Here is an 18,454-nt window from a genome sequence, read left to right as displayed (position 1 = left end):
ACTTCAAAAAATGTAAAAAATAAATGTATTTTATCTATTTAAAAATGGTTGCCAGGGTTCAGTTACAGAAAGGAAAAATAATATACTTTGTTAGCTTATGGAAAAAAAGAGTTCATTTAGTCCATACTGATCAATGGGAAATCTTTACCCATCTCTCTTTGGGTCCTGAATGGCAAAGCAGGGGGTGTCATCCCTTAGGCCGGACAGCGTGTCTTCATCTTGCAGCACTGGAGTCTTCTGACAGCAGGCAATGTGGAGGAGCGAGAAGTGGCCCCCTCCATCGTGTATTATATACCAACTGTTCAATCCATATAGGGTGTTCTAGTGGAACATAGTTGTTCCATGTGACATAATCTTCTAGAAGCTTCGAGAAGATTTAAATATATCCTTCCATGTCAGTACTCAAGTATATTCAATATGGGCATCTTAATATTTATTCCTTATAAACTTTATTAATAACCTATGCCCTCCAACATAAACAGAACTATGAACTTATATGTCCTACTATAAAATATTTGATAACTAGATGTATTAATTTAACAATCCCACCTTGAAGCGGGTGGAGTAACCCCGAAAATTAATTAATACATCATTAAAATAACAAATCTTCTTTCCTTATTTGGTGATAATGGATTAATATCAATAATAATGATGAATAATAATTAATTTGCATTATTCATGTTGTAAGTTCAATAATATAATAATGTGGATTCATGTTATGATAGGCCGTGACTGATCAATCATATAAAAATATATAACTATACTTCACTAGACCTAAAAAGAAATGCAAAAAACCAAATCCGGTCTCCATATGATGTCCTCTGAGTTGATGTCTTCTTATCTCCGATGTAATCCGGCATAAACACAGTCTCTTAGAAATAAATCCTTTGATAAAAATGAATGGTTACCAATTTACAGTCCCATATTGCGTTTATCATCGTTAGATCAAAGTCCATAAACTTTATTCTTTATTACAAAGTCCATAGCCAATGTTGATAAACCACAGTTCATGAGTGTAGAAGAATAGCAGAAGTCTTTGATGTCTGTGCAGTGTAATTTACATTAGTCACCTTTATCCTCCATGCTGCCTGTTGTCAAATCCTGGAACAGATGTTAAGACGTTCTTGGTCAGCACGACAGGGGTTAACTTTAACACGTCATTGCTCTTCTTAGTAACTTTAGGGAGGTCTTAATGCACAGACCATGTGTCATTGTCCATCCTGGAACCATAAGACCACTGTGTTTCTGAAGTGCAAACACGGTAAGTGTATTTTGTATGTTTCACAGTCTTATTTGAGACGTTACCTTTTTGCAGAATCCCTTTTAACTTTAGGAAAATTATAAAGTCTTTTTATCTTCTATAATCTTGATTGAAGACTTCATTCCCTAATCTAAATACCAAATATGGCAATAACTATCACTAATAAATGTCACAGCGTATCATAACTCTAATACTATAATACCATGTCATTATTATTATCGTAGAAGTATTAATATAATTGATACTTAGAATGATGTAATAATACTGCATAATGGTATTGACAATAGTATTCTCATGTAATGACCTTTTTTTTCATTGGTGCATTACCCTTCCAAACCCATAGGTGGCAATGTGTTGAATGTAACCAAAATATAATATAAAATATGAAATAATATAATGTGTACCTATAACATGTATCATATTATAAATATGAAAGGCAACAATGTGGCTTTTTAGTTAGATCATTTGTAAAATTATAAACCAAAGCAAATAACCTTTTAGAAAAGACTGGATGATTCCATCAAAACACAATAATACCCATTATAAATTATTATTGATTAAAAATATAATATATATTATTTGTAAATTTAGAAAGGTAAACCTAAATGTACCTCGATCTTCCATCTTTATTACTCTAATTTAATTTATTTGATTTGTCTATTATTTATTAAATAACCTACTATAAGAAAATGTGTAACTATAAGTAATTTTTCATCCTTATTGTGTTAACATACTAATATAAAAATAATGTATTACTAGGAAGTAGACAATTGTATATATTGATGAAGGAAGTATCTTTTCTTCCAAAAAAGTGGAACTTTTCCCTTTTAATATGATTCATATTTAATAAAGTAATATTCTTATATTCGATATTACTGAACTAAATATTGAAGTGTTTTCTCAATTGAGATATTTAAAATCTGAAGAAAAAATAAAAATTGTAGAATTAAGATTTTGATTAAAAATGTGAATATTAAATAATAATTAATATAAAAATAGGAATCAAAGGAAAAATGAAAATCGGAATAAAAATTGAAATAAAAATAAGGCCTTCTATGTATATAACACCTATATCTTTAATAATACATAACCTTAATGTTACCAGTATCTTATAGGATTACCATACCTATCATATCAGCAACCTATAAAAATAATTGTCATGTAACCTTGCAAATAATACACTTCTCTTAGTATATAAATGCATTATGATATACTTCAAATATATTTTTTATTCCCAATTCTTCCTTTGTACTTGAAATATTAATTATTAAAGTATCCTGTAAACACATATATTTATCAAATATAAATGTGCGATTGAGACCAAACCTCTCCCTTTCAATATCATGAAATATGATATTATAAAAATTAATATGTTTAGATTAAATTAAATTAAAATTTGTGTGGTATATCTTCAAGACCATATAAATATCACTTCCATATTTGAAAAGAAAAATGATTACCAATCTATGTATCAGTAAAAGAAGTGACTTAACACAAAAGATCCTAACATCTCTATATTAAAGAAATATGTCTAAGAATAAGATATATATTCTGTATAAATTCCTTCATTATTTATACTTATGTACTATAACTTATTTATTCTAATAGTATACATACATATATTATAACCTCGAAGTTAAAACAAAAATTCCCTTTTTTTTTTTTTCTGCATCCAAGTACTCAACATTGACATTAGCAGCTGCTCAAACAATCAATCATTCATAGACACATCTATGCACACAAGACTGTCATGGGTCTGTAACATATACTTCTACATAGAAACTGACAGACACATATCCCTTTTTTTCCAATATTCTATGCGCATTTCAAAAATTATGTTACTAATTTGAAGTACTTCTCGAAAAAATACAAATTCCAATGTATTACATGCTGTACATTTGACCATAGAACAAACATTTATTATTAGCTTTAGTACCAAGTCACATGCTCTGGTTACGTGCAAAGAACACCATTCCAAAACAGCAAGCAGTTTTACTACACTCCAAAGCTCAGATTACATTTCTAATAACTCTAAAGAAGATGTATGTATATTCATAAAAGAAACATTAAAATAATAGTTCTCTGGCAATTGGTACCTGAGAAAATAATTATTATTAATCGTGCTTTCGCGATCAACCTTACAATAAGATATATGTTACCTGATTGAGGACAAGAACAAATGTATAAATAAAAAATTAATACTTCATCAATCTGCTTTACTGATAAATTCTGAGGGAAATAAAAGAATAAAATTATTATCATATTTATGATAAAAATGGAACACTTAAAATCTGTTACTTTCTCTTATTATTTTATTTTAAATATTATTATTCATATACAGAGATCAAATTATTAATTTATAACATTAAACTCATTTTACTAAATGAAAATATGACCTTGATTTACTATCACTACCTTTAATATATATATATATGCATAGATTCACTGTATATGAATAAACATATTTATCAAACAATAAAATTAATTTACCCAGAAATCCACTTTATTTAGCTGAAGACCAAACCTAAATTTTTCTTCAAAGATTCGATTTATTAGATTCATTTTAAACTTATAGGAATCTCTGAACTTATGTAATTCAAGTTTTTCTCTTAAATGAGAAGGAACGTCTCCCAGCTGTCGCAGGCTATCAAATTCTAACCCAGGGAGAGGATCCACACAAGACACCTGTTTCTGTCTTTCAAAGCTTTTACTCATCATTTGTCTGGAATCCTCAATCCCAGTGACCAATCCCTTCACTGGAGACAAGGGTTTTTCCTGTGGATAAAGAATTTTAGATGATAAAAATTGGGGTGGATTGTATGGTTTATAACATGTATGCATCTTCCTGCGAATTTCATATATCCTGTCACAGAAATATCTGGATCTGGGAGACACTGTTGGTTTTTCACAGAAACTCTCCCTTTTTTGTGTCGGTTTTTCAGAATTAATTAATTTCTGTTTTGATTGACTTTTTCTAACAAAATCAATAAATGTCGTACATTCGAATAGGGACTTTTTATTTACTGCCACCGCACAAGCTGCATTATCAAGAAAATTAAATTTCTTGATGAATAAATGTATCATTCCATCCAATCTGACATTTGGAATAACCGCCCTATACAAACGTTCAAAAACGGACATAAATGAGAACGTACTCTCATTCTGTTCAATTTGTAATTCCTTCAACATCTCATAGTTTGGATCAGATTCATTCCTTGCACAGAAGATGAGACTTTTCAGCCTTATGATATCGTTATCATTTGAACAATCAAATGTCTCATTGTCAGAAGACTTTTTTAATGCCAATTGTCTAAAGAAATGCTGAGGTATCCACATACGGAATAACTGATTCGTCTCACTATTGGTTAAATTTAACTTCTCAATGGAACTTTCAAATATCTCTGAATTTCTGCAAACATGTATTTTAGGATTATATGCGGGAATTAATTTGCATATGTCCAATAGACTCTAAGTTTAATTCCTAAATTTGTCTGTTCTATTTTTAGAAACTGATCATCACCATTTTCTCTCTCCACGTGTCCTTTCTGCACGTGTCCCACTCTGGCTCCTCCCCCTTCTGGCTTCTCTACGTCATTTCCTGCTTCTTTCCCAGTATGCTGAAAATCACCTTGATTACGTAGCACATGTCTGCCGCCATTATCAAAATTCTGATTTGCAAAATTACAGTCTAAATCTGATTTATCATTTCCAACATTACAGTCAGAATTCACAATATCACTGACTGACATTCCAGGTTCTAAGCAGTCTTTGGATTTCTCTGTCACTGACTCTCCTGGCAATTCAGGTTGTCTATTTCCACCATTTTTACATTTTTCTACGATTAACTTGTGAAAATCATAGACTAAATGACAGACATTTCTGATTTTCTGTTTCTCTCTATTAAAAGACCTTACACATTCTATACGTGAATTCTCAAGTTCACACTCCTCATAAAAGCGTAACCAAATCTCTTCCACATTAGAAATATCTGGATAAGTGAACTGAATTTTACTTTGCTTAACATATGAAGAGATAAAATCCATTTTCTTACCTGAAATGATCAGATGATCTGATGGATGATCCTGTAAGACTTGATTCACCTTGCTCAGCACGTCCAATACTTCTTATGGACTGACTTTATCTTTCTTGCTCAAAAATACGTCAAAAGTTAACTTCTGTGGCTTTGTAAAGACTTTAAAGTTTATTAAAAAAAAAAACAAACATTCATGCAACTTGACTTATACGTATTTCCTAGGTTCTGCGTGATTTTTATAAATTGTCGATTCCTGATCCTTTGCAGGAGATACTTGAGACTTCGACCCCCCTTATGCAAAGTGAAGGAACAACAAAAAATGTAAAAAAAATCACGAATGACTGAGCTCGCCAAATGTTAAAAAATATACTCTTAAATATATTTTTCTTCAAATACGTAAAAGCGCATGAAAGAAAGGACTTCAAAAAATGTAAAAAATAAATGTATTTTATCTATTTAAAAATGGTTGCCAGGGTTCAGTTACAGAAAGGAAAAATAATATACTTTGTTAGCTTATGGAAAAAAGAGTTCATTTAGTCCATACTGATCAATGGGAAATCTTTACCCATCTCTCTTTGGGTCCTGAATGGCAAAGCAGGGGGTGTCATCCCTTAGGCCGGACAGCGTGTCTTCATCTTGCAGCACTGGAGTCTTCTGACAGCAGGCAATGTGGAGGAGCGAGAAGTGGCCCCCTCCATCGTGTATTATATACCAACTGTTCAATCCATATAGGGTGTTCTAGTGGAACATAGTTGTTCCATGTGACATAATCTTCTAGAAGCTTCGAGAAGATTTAAATATATCCTTCCATGTCAGTACTCAAGTATATTCAATATGGGCATCTTAATATTTATTCCTTATAAACTTTATTAATAACCTATGCCCTCCAACATAAACAGAACTATGAACTTATATGTCCTACTATAAAATATTTGATAACTAGATGTATTAATTTTAGTGCTTTTAACAGATGCCCAGAGATGAGAGAATCTGTAGTAGGAGGGAATGGTCTACTGTGTCGATGGCAGAGGACTGGTCCAGGAGGAGGAGGATAGAGTAGTGTCGCTTGGCTTTGGCGGTTAGTAGATCATTGGTGACTTTGGTTAGGGCAGTTTCAGTGGAGTGATGTGGTCGGAAGCCAGATTATAGCTGGTCAAAGAGGGAGCAGGAGGAGAGGTTTGAGGACAGTTCAAGATGGACATGCTGTTCCAGTAGTTTTGAGGCATAGGGGAGAAGGTATATGGGGCGATAGTTTGACACATGTTTAAAGCATGAGGGGTATACACCACTTGCTAGTGATAGGTTGAAGAGATGGGTTAGGGCTGGGATGAGGACTGCGGTGATGTTTGGGATGAGGTGCGATGGGAGCGAGTCCAGTGCACAGGTGGTGAGATGTGATCTTGAGAGTAGAGTGGAAAGATTGTTTTCTGTCATGGTGGAGAAGCTGGATTTGGAGGAAGAGGGCTGAGTAGCTATGATGAGGAGCCGTGCTGATTGTGGGCCAAAGCTTGCTCTGATGTTGTCAATCTTCAGCTTGAAAAAGAGGCAAAGTCTTCAGCTGAGAGGAGAGGAGAGGGAGGTGGTGCTGGAGGATGGAGGAGAGAATTGAAAGTGTTGAATAGCTGTTTAGGGTTGTGAGAGAGAGAGGATATGAGGAATGAGAAGTAGGTTTGTTTTGCAGCAGTGAGTGTGGTCTTGAAAGTGGTGAGGGACTCTTTATATGCAATGAAGTGCTCAGTGGAATGAGACCTCTTCCATCTGTGGGAAGGGAATAGCGCGATCAGCTGTATTCAGCGTTGGCCGCGAGTAACCTCAGTGACAGCTCAACTGATTGCGCTATTCCCTTTATTAGCTGCGTGGAGCTGACAGGAACGGCGGTGTCTTCTGCAGCTCCGGTCACCTTCATGCAGCAGAGCTGGAAGCGACTGTGACGGGGTGTACATCAGAGCAAAGAGAGACAACAGGCAGAGGATGATCCAACAGGTTTACTAACAGGAATACAGGAACAGCACACGACAAGTCCAAATAAAACAGATTCGGGGGCACCTCCCGATAATCCAAAGTGCCAGATCACAACGTAATAGTCCTTTTCAGAGTCCCAGAAATCCCACACAATCCACTGGACGGCGAGGTCTGTCCGCAGATTCAGATCTCGCTGCCTTCCTCTTCAAAAACTCAACTCCCAAATGCATTTAGAAACAGGAGTGAATTGTTTGAGCTCGTGGGCCCGCCCCTCAAGGGTAGGGGTCTATGCAATGGTTGGGCCCACTAGAAGATTCTAGAAGGTTGGCTCCGAGATGTCTACAGGTTTGTGTAGTTGGCGTTATCCACTGCTTACGAAACAATGAGAAGTTCCCCTGGCTGTGTGGACAAGAGATAATTGCATTATGGGCCCAGAGACACAGGAGATGGGGGGAAGGTATGGTTACTTACATCCCAAGACATTTCAAAGTGTTCAGTAAGTACAACCAAAGGAAAGTGACATCACATCCTGACATAGTATTACAGCAAATACAGTGAGAAGGTAAAATACATCATGACAATTCCTTCCCCTCCCAACTTGTGTACGTACTAGGGACCTCTACAGGTCGCTGGTTAAGTACACGCAGGCATGGCTGACAGGACTCAAGGCTCCTCTTGCCTGGACAGTCCATCTGCATTTTGGTGTTGGCTGCCCCTTCTATATTGTATGGTAAAGTTATAGGGCTGCAGAGCCAGGCTCCATCGCAGTAAGCGTCCATTGTCCCCAGAGACTCTGTTCAGCCAGGTGAGGGGATTGTGATCAGTAACCACAGTGAATTCCCGTCCATACAGATACGGCCGTAGTTTCTTAAGGGCCCACACTACAGCCAGACATTCCTTCTCAACAGTTGCATAGGCCACTTCTCGGTCCAGCAGTTTCCGGCTGAGATAGGCGATGGGGTGCTCGTCCCCAGCTGCATTCACCTGGCTGAGGACAGCTCCCAGTCCATAAGCAGAGGCATCCGTTTGCACAATGAATCTCCTCTTGTAGTCTGGAGCAGCCAGGACAGGATCGCAGATCAAAGCATCCTTCAGCCGGTTAAAAGCCTCATCACAGGCTGGAGTCCAGATCACCAGCCGGGGCATTGTTTTCTTGGTCAGGTCGGTAAGAGGCTTGGCCACAGTACTGAAATGAGAAACAAATTTTCGGTAATAACTGGCAGTGCCCAGAAAAGCCATAACTTGTTTCTTAGTTTGGGGTACAGGCCAGTCTCTAATAGCCTGGATTTTGGCAGGCTCAGGTCGGAGCTTCCCTCCTCCCACTCTATGTCCTAGGTACTGGACTTCCCCCATCCCCAATTGGCATTTATCGGGTCGAATAGTTAGGCCGGCTGCAAGAATCAGGTCCAAAATAATGGCTACTTGATTCAGATGTTCCTCCCATGTGTGGCTGAAGACGGCGATATCATCCAAGTAGGCACAAGCAAAGTCATCACATCCCCGGAGGATCTGATCCACCATTCTCTGGAAGGTGGCCGGGGCATTTTTCATTCCAAAAGGCATGCATAGAAATTCATACAGACCAAAGGGGGTTATAAAAGCGGACCGTTCTCTCCCTTCATCCGTTAGAGGGATCTGCCAGTATCCCTTACTGAGATCCAAGGTAGTGACATATCGGGACCCAGCCAGTCGGTCTAGAAGTTCGTCAATACGAGGCATTGGGTAAGGATCGCTGACGGTATGGTCGTTTAGTCGCCGATAGTCCACACAAAATCGAGTACTCCCATCCTTCTTGGGTACTAACACCACAGGGGAGGCCCAAGGGCTATGGGAGGCCTGGATTACCCCAAGCTGTAACATCTCCTCCAGTTCGTGCTGCATGGTGTTTCGAACTGATTCAGGTACCCGGTAAGGAGCCAGTTGTATGGGACGGATGCCCTGAGTGTCCACATGATGTTGGGTGACGGTGGTTCGACCTGGTTGGGATGAGAAAGCAGCCCGTCTCTGTTGAAGCACTTCCAGCATCTGGATTTTCTGTAAGGAGTCCAGGTAATCTCCCAGGGGAACCTGTTCCACAGTGGATGGGGCTCTCGCTGCTTCCACGAGATCAGGTAGAGAGTCCTCATCCTCTTGACCATCTTCTGAAGCCAACCGACAGCTTGCTATCATTGGAATGTTCCGGTCATGGTACTCCTTAATCATATTCACATGGACAGTCTTTTGCCTTAGCCCCTGATCATCTAAAGCAAGAAGGTAATTGGTATCATTCAGTTTTCTGAGAACCCGGAAGGGACCCTCCCATGTGGTCTGCAGTTTATTCTGCCGATGGGGAACAATCATTAAGACTTGTTGTCCTTCTACAAACTCCCGATAGCGTGCTTTACGGTCATACCATGTCTTTTGTCTGGTTTGAGCCATACGCAAATGACTCTGTGCAAAACTAGCAAGTTGGGCCAAGGTTTCTCGCAGCTTTAGGACATAAGGGACAACAGGGGTTCCTGTATCTTCAACTTGCCCCTCCCAGTATTCCTTGAGCAGGGTTAAGGGTCCTCGGACCTTTCTTCCATAGAGTAGTTCAAAGGGGGAGAACCCAGTGGACTCCTGGGGAACTTCCCGATAGGCAAACAAGAGATGGGGTAGGTACTTCTCCCAGTCTGAATCTCGGTCCGTGAAGGCCCTCAGCATATTCTTCAGAGTGCCGTTGAATCGTTCACAAAGTCCATTTGTTTGGGGATGATACGGGGTCGTTCGGATCGCTCGTACTCCACAGGTGCGCCACAGACACTGGACCAACTCTGACATAAACTGGGAGCCTTGGTCCGACAAGATCTCACTGGGGAATCCTACTCTGGTAAAAATAATAACCAAGGCCTCGGCCACCTTGGCTGCAGAGATACTTGACAAGGCCACGGCTTCTGGATATCGGGTGGCGTAGTCCACAACAGTGAGAATGTACTGCTTTCCAGATTTACTTGGTTTAGCCAGAGGTCCAATGATATCAACAGCTACTCTTTGAAAGGGTTCTTCTATTATAGGGAGCGGTTGCAGGGGTGCCTTTGGGTGATCTCCGGGTCGCCCTCTACGCTGACATATGTCACAAGTTCGGCAGAAATGCGCCACTGCTTGGGAAATCCCCGGCCAATAAAAAGTTTGAGTCAATCGTCTCTCGGTGCGGGTTTTGCCTTGATGGCCAGCCGTAGGAATGTCATGAGCCAGGTGTAATAGGGGAATTCTGTACTTCTGAGGAACAATCAGCTGTTTGCTATAAGTCCAGGGCTTATCTAGGGAGTCGGCATTGGCAACGCGATACAGAAGTCCATTTTCTCTGATAATTCTTTCTCCGTTTTCCCCTAGCTGCCCTATTTCAGCCCGAGTTCTAAAACTAGCAAGGGTGGGGTCAGTCTCTACTTCTTGTCTAAACTGAACTTTATCCCAAGTAACATTCATATTATCCCCACAAGAAGAATCACTCACCGGCTGTAATGGCAGTTCTGGTGGCCTCAGTTCCATGGATGGGTTGTACACGTCCACATGGGCTGCTCTCTTGGCTTGACTTCTGGTTACCGCACCGACAAAGTGGCAATGAAGATTCCCCACATCATTTCCTAGAAGAACGTCTGCAGGGAGGCCGCTCATCACACCGACCACACATTGTTTTGCCCCAAAGCCATAATCCAGGGTCACACTCGCTCTTGGAATATATCTCTGGGTACCTCCTGCCAGTTCAATGGCAATTCCTGGTCCCTTTTGAATTGCTTGTGGTTGAATTACTCGGGGATCGGCTATGGTGAGGAAAGCCCCAGTGTCACGGAAGCCAACAACTTTTTGGCCATCCAGCACGACCTCCTGTAGATGTTTGTCCTGAAGATCAGAAGAACAGGTGGCTGGAGCTCGCACCCCATAGACTCCGGGTAGGGGAGCCAGGATATCTGAGTCACTTGGCAAGTCATCAGGCACAGAATCCAGCTCTTCTCCTGGTGAAGGTGTCTGTAGGTAATGAACAGGCAAAGGCGGTCTGTAGCTGTTCTGTCTACGAACACCTGGACATTGGAATTGCATGTGCCCAGGCTGCCCACATCCATAACATCTGCGCTCTGGGATTCTTCCTCCGCGTCGTATTCCCAAAGGTGGAGCATGAGTAATGCGAGGCACAGTCACACGAAGGTCCCCATGAGTTGACGGTCTAGGGTGATGGTGAACATTGGGGCCAGAAGGACCAGGGGCCACCAGCGTTGGGGGGTTGGTGTTTTTTTTCTCACTGGGTAGTAGTTTTTTCCACTGAGGCTTGATGGTGAGAGCCTCATCAGCTAGAGCTGCAGCTTCCTCCACAGTGGCTGGTCTCCTTTCACGCACCCATTCCCGGATCTCAGCGGGGCACTTGAAGTAAAACTGCTCTTTTAGGAGGACCTGGAGGACGGTCTCCAAGGTTAAGGCCTCCTCTGCCTCCAACCAACGATGCCACAGATGTTTGAGTTTGTGGGCATACATCTTGAAGGACACTTCCTCATCACATGCTAGAGTACGGAACTGAGTCCTGTAAGTGTCTGGCGTTACAGCATAATGTTCTAGAATAGTCTATTTAATATCCGCATACTCACAGTTCCACCGAGGGTCCATAGCTCTATAGGCTGCAGCAGCTCCACCCTCTAAGAGCCCAACCAGATGCCGGACGCGCTCCCTTTCTGGGACTTCCATTAATCGACACTGATGCTCAAAGTCCTGGAAGAAGCCCTCAATGTCACCAGCAGCCTCATTAAACTGCTTGAAGTCTTTGCGGGACACTCTGGGAAGTTCCCTCATGATGGGTGCTGGGGTTACAGTCTGTCTGGAACCTCTCGCGGCTTCCACAGTGAGCTGCTTATCCAGCAATGCCATCTCCTCCATCCTGCGCTCCTTCTCTTCAGCTCCACGCATGGCCTCCCTCTTATCTTCTATGGTGGCCTCATCTCCAAGCAGTGCCATCTTTTCCTTGTACCACACAACCCATTGACTTTTTTGGGTATTCACCTCCGGCTCCCGTCTTTGCTCCCCTTGCTGTGGAAATTGTTCCTCGGTGCCATCTTGCAGGCAAGCGTGTTCCAATGCCTCAATTAGTTGCTCCTTAGAGAGTCCTTTGTAGCCGACACCTAATTCACGGGCCTTTGTTTGTAGACTCGCCACAGTCCAGTTCCTGTATCCTGAGGTTCTGGTTTCAGACGTCGATTGGCTGTTGTCCTCCATTTCTTCTGCTCTGATCCCGCTGCTGCCACCAGTTTGTGACGGGGTGTACATCAGAGCAAAGAGAGACAACAGGCCGAGGATGATCCAACAGGTTTACTAACAGGAATACAGGAACAGCACACGACAAGTCCAAATAAAACAGATTCGGGGGCACCTCCCGATAATCCAAAGTGCCAGATCACAACGTAATAGTCCTTTTCAGAGTCCCAGAAATCCCACACAATCCACTGGACGGCGAGGTCTGTCCGCAGATTCAGATCTCGCTCCCTTCCTCTTCAAAAACTCAACTCCCAACTGCATTTAGAAACAGGAGTGAATTGTTTGAGCTCGTGGGCCCGCCCCTCAAGGGTAGGGGTCTATGCAATGGTTGGGCCCACTAGAAGATTCTAGAAGGTTGGCTCCGAGATGTCTACAGGTTTGTGTAGTTGGCGTTTGTGACGGGGGTGTACAACAGAGCAAAGGATGGACGAGGCCGGGGGACGATCCAACAGGTTTATTAACAGGAATGCAAGAACAGCACACGATAAGTCCACGTAAAACAGATTCGGGGGCCCTTCCCGACAATCCTCAGACCGGATTACAAAGCAATCGTCCTTACAGTAGTCCAAAGAGTTCCACACAATCCCACGGGCCGCCACACAGGCCTAGCTCCGTCCGTGTCCACAGCCACACAGGCTGGAGCTCCTGCTCCCTTCAAGTTTCAGCTCACTCTGCTTGAATCTCCCAGGTAAGCAGAGTTTACACTAGTTGGACTCTAGGCCCACCTCCCCCTACTCCCAGGGATGGAAGTGCCTCAAGAGGATATAACCTTGCATTTTAGGGGGGTGATTACCTACAACAATAGAAATGTACACAGAAGTAGTTCAAATAAGACAATGAACCCAGCTTGAAATATGAATCTGTACAGCATATACAGTGAGAGGGTAAATTACATCTTCACAATCCCTCCCCCTCCCAACTTGTGTACGTACTAGGGACCTCTACAGGTCACTGGTTAAGTACACACAGGCAGAGCGTTACTTACATGTGGCTTCATGCAGCCACGAATTGGCATCGTAGCTCTCCCACATCATTGCCCAGGAGAACAGCTGCAGGCAGACCACCCATCACCCCAACCACACATCGCCTGACCCCAAAACCAAAGCTCAGATCCACAGTGGCTGTGGGAATAGTCCTCCATTGTCCACCAGCCAGTTCAATGACAATCCCAGGTCCTCTATGGATTGCCTCAGGCCGAACCACTCGGGGATCAGCCAGTGTGAGGAAAGCACCCGAGTTACAAAATCCAACAAGTCTCTGTCCATCCAGCACAACCTCCTGCAAGTGCTTACCTCGATGAGCAGAAGTCGTCATAACTGCAGGTCGCACCCCGTAAACTCCTGGTGGTGCAACATGGGCTGAGTCACTAGGCCAGTCCTCACATAGCGGTGCCACATCTTCCTCCATGGCGCTGGGCTGTAAATAATTAACAATCCGATTGGGCGCAGGATCAGTCCTCATTTGAACAGCTGGGCAGGAGACTTGCCGATGCCCTGGCTGTCCACATTGATAGCATCTGAGCTGGGTCTCCCTCCATCCAAGGCGTCCTCTTGGGTAAGGGGTAGGGGAACTTGGAGGCCGGCTCCCACCTGAAGGTGCTGTAGGGGTTTGAGGATGATTCCTCCATGGCCTGGCTGGGCATGAGGCCTGCAAATGCCCGGGATGCCTACAAACATAACACCTGCGCTCTGTTACTTCCTCTCCCCGGCGTATTCCAGAAAGTGCAGTAGAAGCAACTGGAGGCACATTAACACGGGTATCAACATGTGGTGGCTTAGAGGAACGGGGAACAATGGGGACAGAATAACTGGGGGCATCCGGTGTTGTGGAGCTGTTAGGCGTCTCTCCATCCTCCAACAGAACCCTCCACTGAGGCTTGATGGTGAGCACCTCATCAGCTAGAGCAGCAGCTTCCTCCACTGTCGCTGGTTTTCTCTCACGCACCCATTCCCGGATCTCAGCGGGGCACTTGAAGTAAAACTGCTCTTTTAGGAGGACCTGGAGGACGGTCTCCAAGGTTAAGGCCTCCTCTGCCTCCAACCAACGATGCCACAGATGTTTGAGTTTGTGGGCATACATCTTGAAGGACACTTCCTCATCACATGCTAGAGTACGGAACTGAGTCCTGTAAGTGTCTGGCGTTACAGCATAATGTTCTAGAATAGTCTGTTTAATATCCGCATACTCACAGTTCCACCGAGGGTCCATAGCTCTATAGGCTGCAGCAGCTCCACCCTCTAAGAGCCCAACCAGATGCCGGACGCGCTCCCTTTCTGGGACTTCCATTAATCGACACTGATGCTCAAAGTCCTGGAAGAAGCCCTCAATGTCACCAGCAGCCTCATTAAACTGCTTGAAGTCTTTGCGGGACACTCTGGGAAGTTCCCTCATGATGGGTGCTGGGGTTACAGTCTGTCTGGAACCTCTCGCGGCTTCCACAGCGAGCTGCTTATCCAGCAATGCCATCTCCTCCATCCTGCGCTCCTTCTCTTCAGCTCCACGCATGGCCTCCCTCTTATCTTCTATGGTGGCCTCATCTCCAAGCAGTGCCATCTTTTCCTTGTACCACACAACCCATTGACTTTTTTGGGTATTCACCTCCGGCTCCCGTCTTTGCTCCCCTTGCTGTGGAAATTGTTCCTCGGTGCCATCTTGCAGGCAAGCGTGTTCCAATGCCTCAATTAGTTGCTCCTTAGAGAGTCCTTTGTAGCCGACACCTAATTCACGGGCCTTTGTTTGTAGACTCGCCACAGTCCAGTTCCTGTATCCTGAGGTTCTGGTTTCAGACGTCGATTGGCTGTTGTCCTCCATTTCTTCTGCTCTGATCCCGCCGCTGCCAACCAGTTTGTGACGGGGGTGTACAACAGAGCAAAGGATGGACGAGGCCGGGGGACGATCCAACAGGTTTATTAACAGGAATGCAAGAACAGCACACGATAAGTCCACGTAAAACAGATTCGGGGGCCCTTCCCGACAATCCTCGGACCGGATTACAAAGCAATCGTCCTTACAGTAGTCCAAAGAGTTCCACACAATCCCACGGGCCGCCACACAGGCCTAGCTCCGTCCGTGTCCACAGCCACACAGGCTGGAGCTCCTGCTCCCTTCAAGTTTCAGCTCACTCTGCCTGAATCTCCCAGGTAAGCAGAGTTTACACTAGTTGGACTCTAGGCCCACCTCCCCCTACTCCCAGGGATGGAAGTGCCTCAAGAGGATATAACCTTGCATTTTAGGGGGGTGATTACCTACAACAATAGAAATGTACACAGAAGTAGTTCAAATAAGACAATGAACCCAGCTTGAAATAGGAATCTGTACAGCATATACAGTGAGAGGGTAAATTACATCTTCACAGCGTTATCCACTGCTTACGAAACAATGAGAAGTTCCCCTGGCTGTGTGGACAAGAGATAATTGCATTATGGGCCCAGAGACACAGGAGATGGGGGGAAGGTATGGTTACTTACATCCCAAGACATTTCAAAGTGTTCAGTAAGTACAACCAAAGGAAAGTGACATCACATCCTGACATAGTATTACAGCAAATACAGTGAGAAGGTAAAATACATCATGACAGCGACGCTCGACCATCCTGGATTACGCTGGACATGGAGGGCTTTTTCGGGCTTATAAAATTGGTGAACAAGGCAATTTGTTAGTGTTTTTTTTTTCTAATAAAGGATTGTTCGGGTGTGTGTGTTTATTTACTGTAATTTACAGATTAATCATGGAAGGTATCTCGGGGAGACGCCTGACATGATTAATCTAGGACTTATTGGTAGCTATGGGCTGCCAAAAACTCCTTATTACCCCGAATGCCAATGCACCAGGGCAAATCGGGAAGAGCCGGGTACAGTCCCAGAACTGTCGCATATAATGTATGCGGCAATTCTGGGCGGCTGCTGACTGATATTGTTAGGCTGGGGGCTCCCCATAACATGGGGCTCCCCATCCTGAGAATACCAGCCTTCAGCCGTATGGCTTTATCTGGCTGGTATTAAAATTGGGGGGGACCGCACGCCGTTTTTTTTAATTATTTATTTATTTATTTTACTGCACAGTATAGACACACCCACCGGCTGCTGTGATTGGGTGCAGTGAGACAGCTGTCACTCAGCATGGGGGGCGTGTCTGACTGCAACCAATCATAGGCGCCGGTGGGCAAAGCAGGGAATACGAGATTGATTAATGAGCGGCCGGCATATTCAAAGTCATTGTTGCCGCGTATTCTCTGCACAGCTGTTCCTCGCCGCGCTGGTGATTGGGTAGCGGTATGAGCCGGGGGAAGAAAAAACCGAGCGCCAATGTAAGTATGACTGAGAACAGCAGAAAAAAAGGTAAGTATACTGAATTTAATTTAATAAAAACAAAAAAATAAGATCGCTAGTGTAAAAACGCACACGCACGAAACGTGCTGAACACGGACATCCTCCGTGTGTGGTCCGTGCAGGCACGGACCCATAGACTTTAGCGGGTCCGTGCCTGCGTGCTGCCGGCCAAAAACGGACATGTCGTCCGTGCAGAAAAGCGCACACACGTACTTATCACACGGACACACGTTCTGTGTGATTTTACGTGTGTGTGCCATCTACCATTGAATAACATGGGTCTCCGTGTGTACGTGTCTCCGGTACGTGCAAATACGTACCGCACACGTACAAAAAAAACGGATGTGTGTTGCGGGTCTCAGTATGTGTAAGACCTCGTGCACATGGTCAGTATTGGTGAGTATTTACCTCAGTATGTGTATGGGCTCGTGCACATGGTCAGTATTGGTGAGTATTTACCTCAGTATGTGTAAGGCCTCGTGCACATGGTCAGCATTGGGGAGTTATTACCTCAGTATGTGTAAGGCCTCGTGCACATGGTCAGTATTGGTGAGTATTTACCTCAGTATGTGTAAGGCCTCGTGCACATGGTCAGTATTGGTGAGTATTTACCTCAGTATGTGTAAGGCCTCGTGCACATGGTCAGTATTGGGGAGTATTTACCTCAGTATGTGTAAGGCCTCGTGCACATGGTCAGTATTGGGGAGTTATTACCTCAGTATGTGTAAGGCCTTGTGCACACGTTCAGTATTGGTGAGTTATTACCTCAGTATGTGTAAGGCCTCGTGCACATGGTCAGTATTGGTGAGTTATTACCTCAGTATGTGTAAGGCCTCGTGCACATGGTCAGTATTGGTGAGTTATTACCTCAGTATGTGTAAGGTCTCGTGCACATGGTCAGTATTGGTGAGTTATTACCTCAGTATGTGTAAGGCCTCGTGCATATGGTCAGTATTGGTGAGTTATTACCTCAGTATGTGTAAGGCCTCGTGCACATGGTCAGTATTGGTGAGTTATTACCTCAGTATGTGTAAGGCCTCGTGCACATGCTCAGTATTGGTGAGTATTTACCTCAGTATGTGTAAGGCCTCGTGCACATGGTCAGTATTGGTGAGTTATTACCTCAGTATGTGTAAGGCCTCGTGCACATGCTCAGTATTGGTGAGTATTTACCTCAGTATGTGTAAGGCCTCGTGCACATGGTCAGTATTGGGGAGTATTTACCTCAGTATGTGTAAGGCCTCGTGCACATGGTCAGTATTGGTGAGTATTTACCTCAGTATGTGTAAGGCCTCGTGCACACGGTCAGTATTGGTGAGTATTTACCTCAGTATGTGTAAGGCCTCGTGCACACGGTCAGTATTGGTAAGTATTTACCTCAGTATGTGTAAGGCCTCGTGCACACGGTCAGTATTGGTGAGTATTTACCTCAGTATGTGTAAGGCCTCGTGCACACGGTCAGTATTGGTGAGTATTTACCTCAGTATGTGTAAGGCCTCATGCACACGGTCAGTATTGGGGAGTTATTACCTCAGTATATGTAAGGCCTCGTGCACATGGTCAGTATTGGTGAGTATTTACCTCAGTATGTATGTGTAAGGCCTCGTGCAC

The sequence above is a fragment of the Anomaloglossus baeobatrachus genome, unplaced genomic scaffold (assembly GCF_048569485.1).
Source record: "Anomaloglossus baeobatrachus isolate aAnoBae1 unplaced genomic scaffold, aAnoBae1.hap1 Scaffold_198, whole genome shotgun sequence".
Taxonomy (NCBI): Eukaryota; Metazoa; Chordata; class Amphibia; order Anura; family Aromobatidae; genus Anomaloglossus; species Anomaloglossus baeobatrachus.
Note: the sequence above shows the minus strand (reverse complement) of the source record.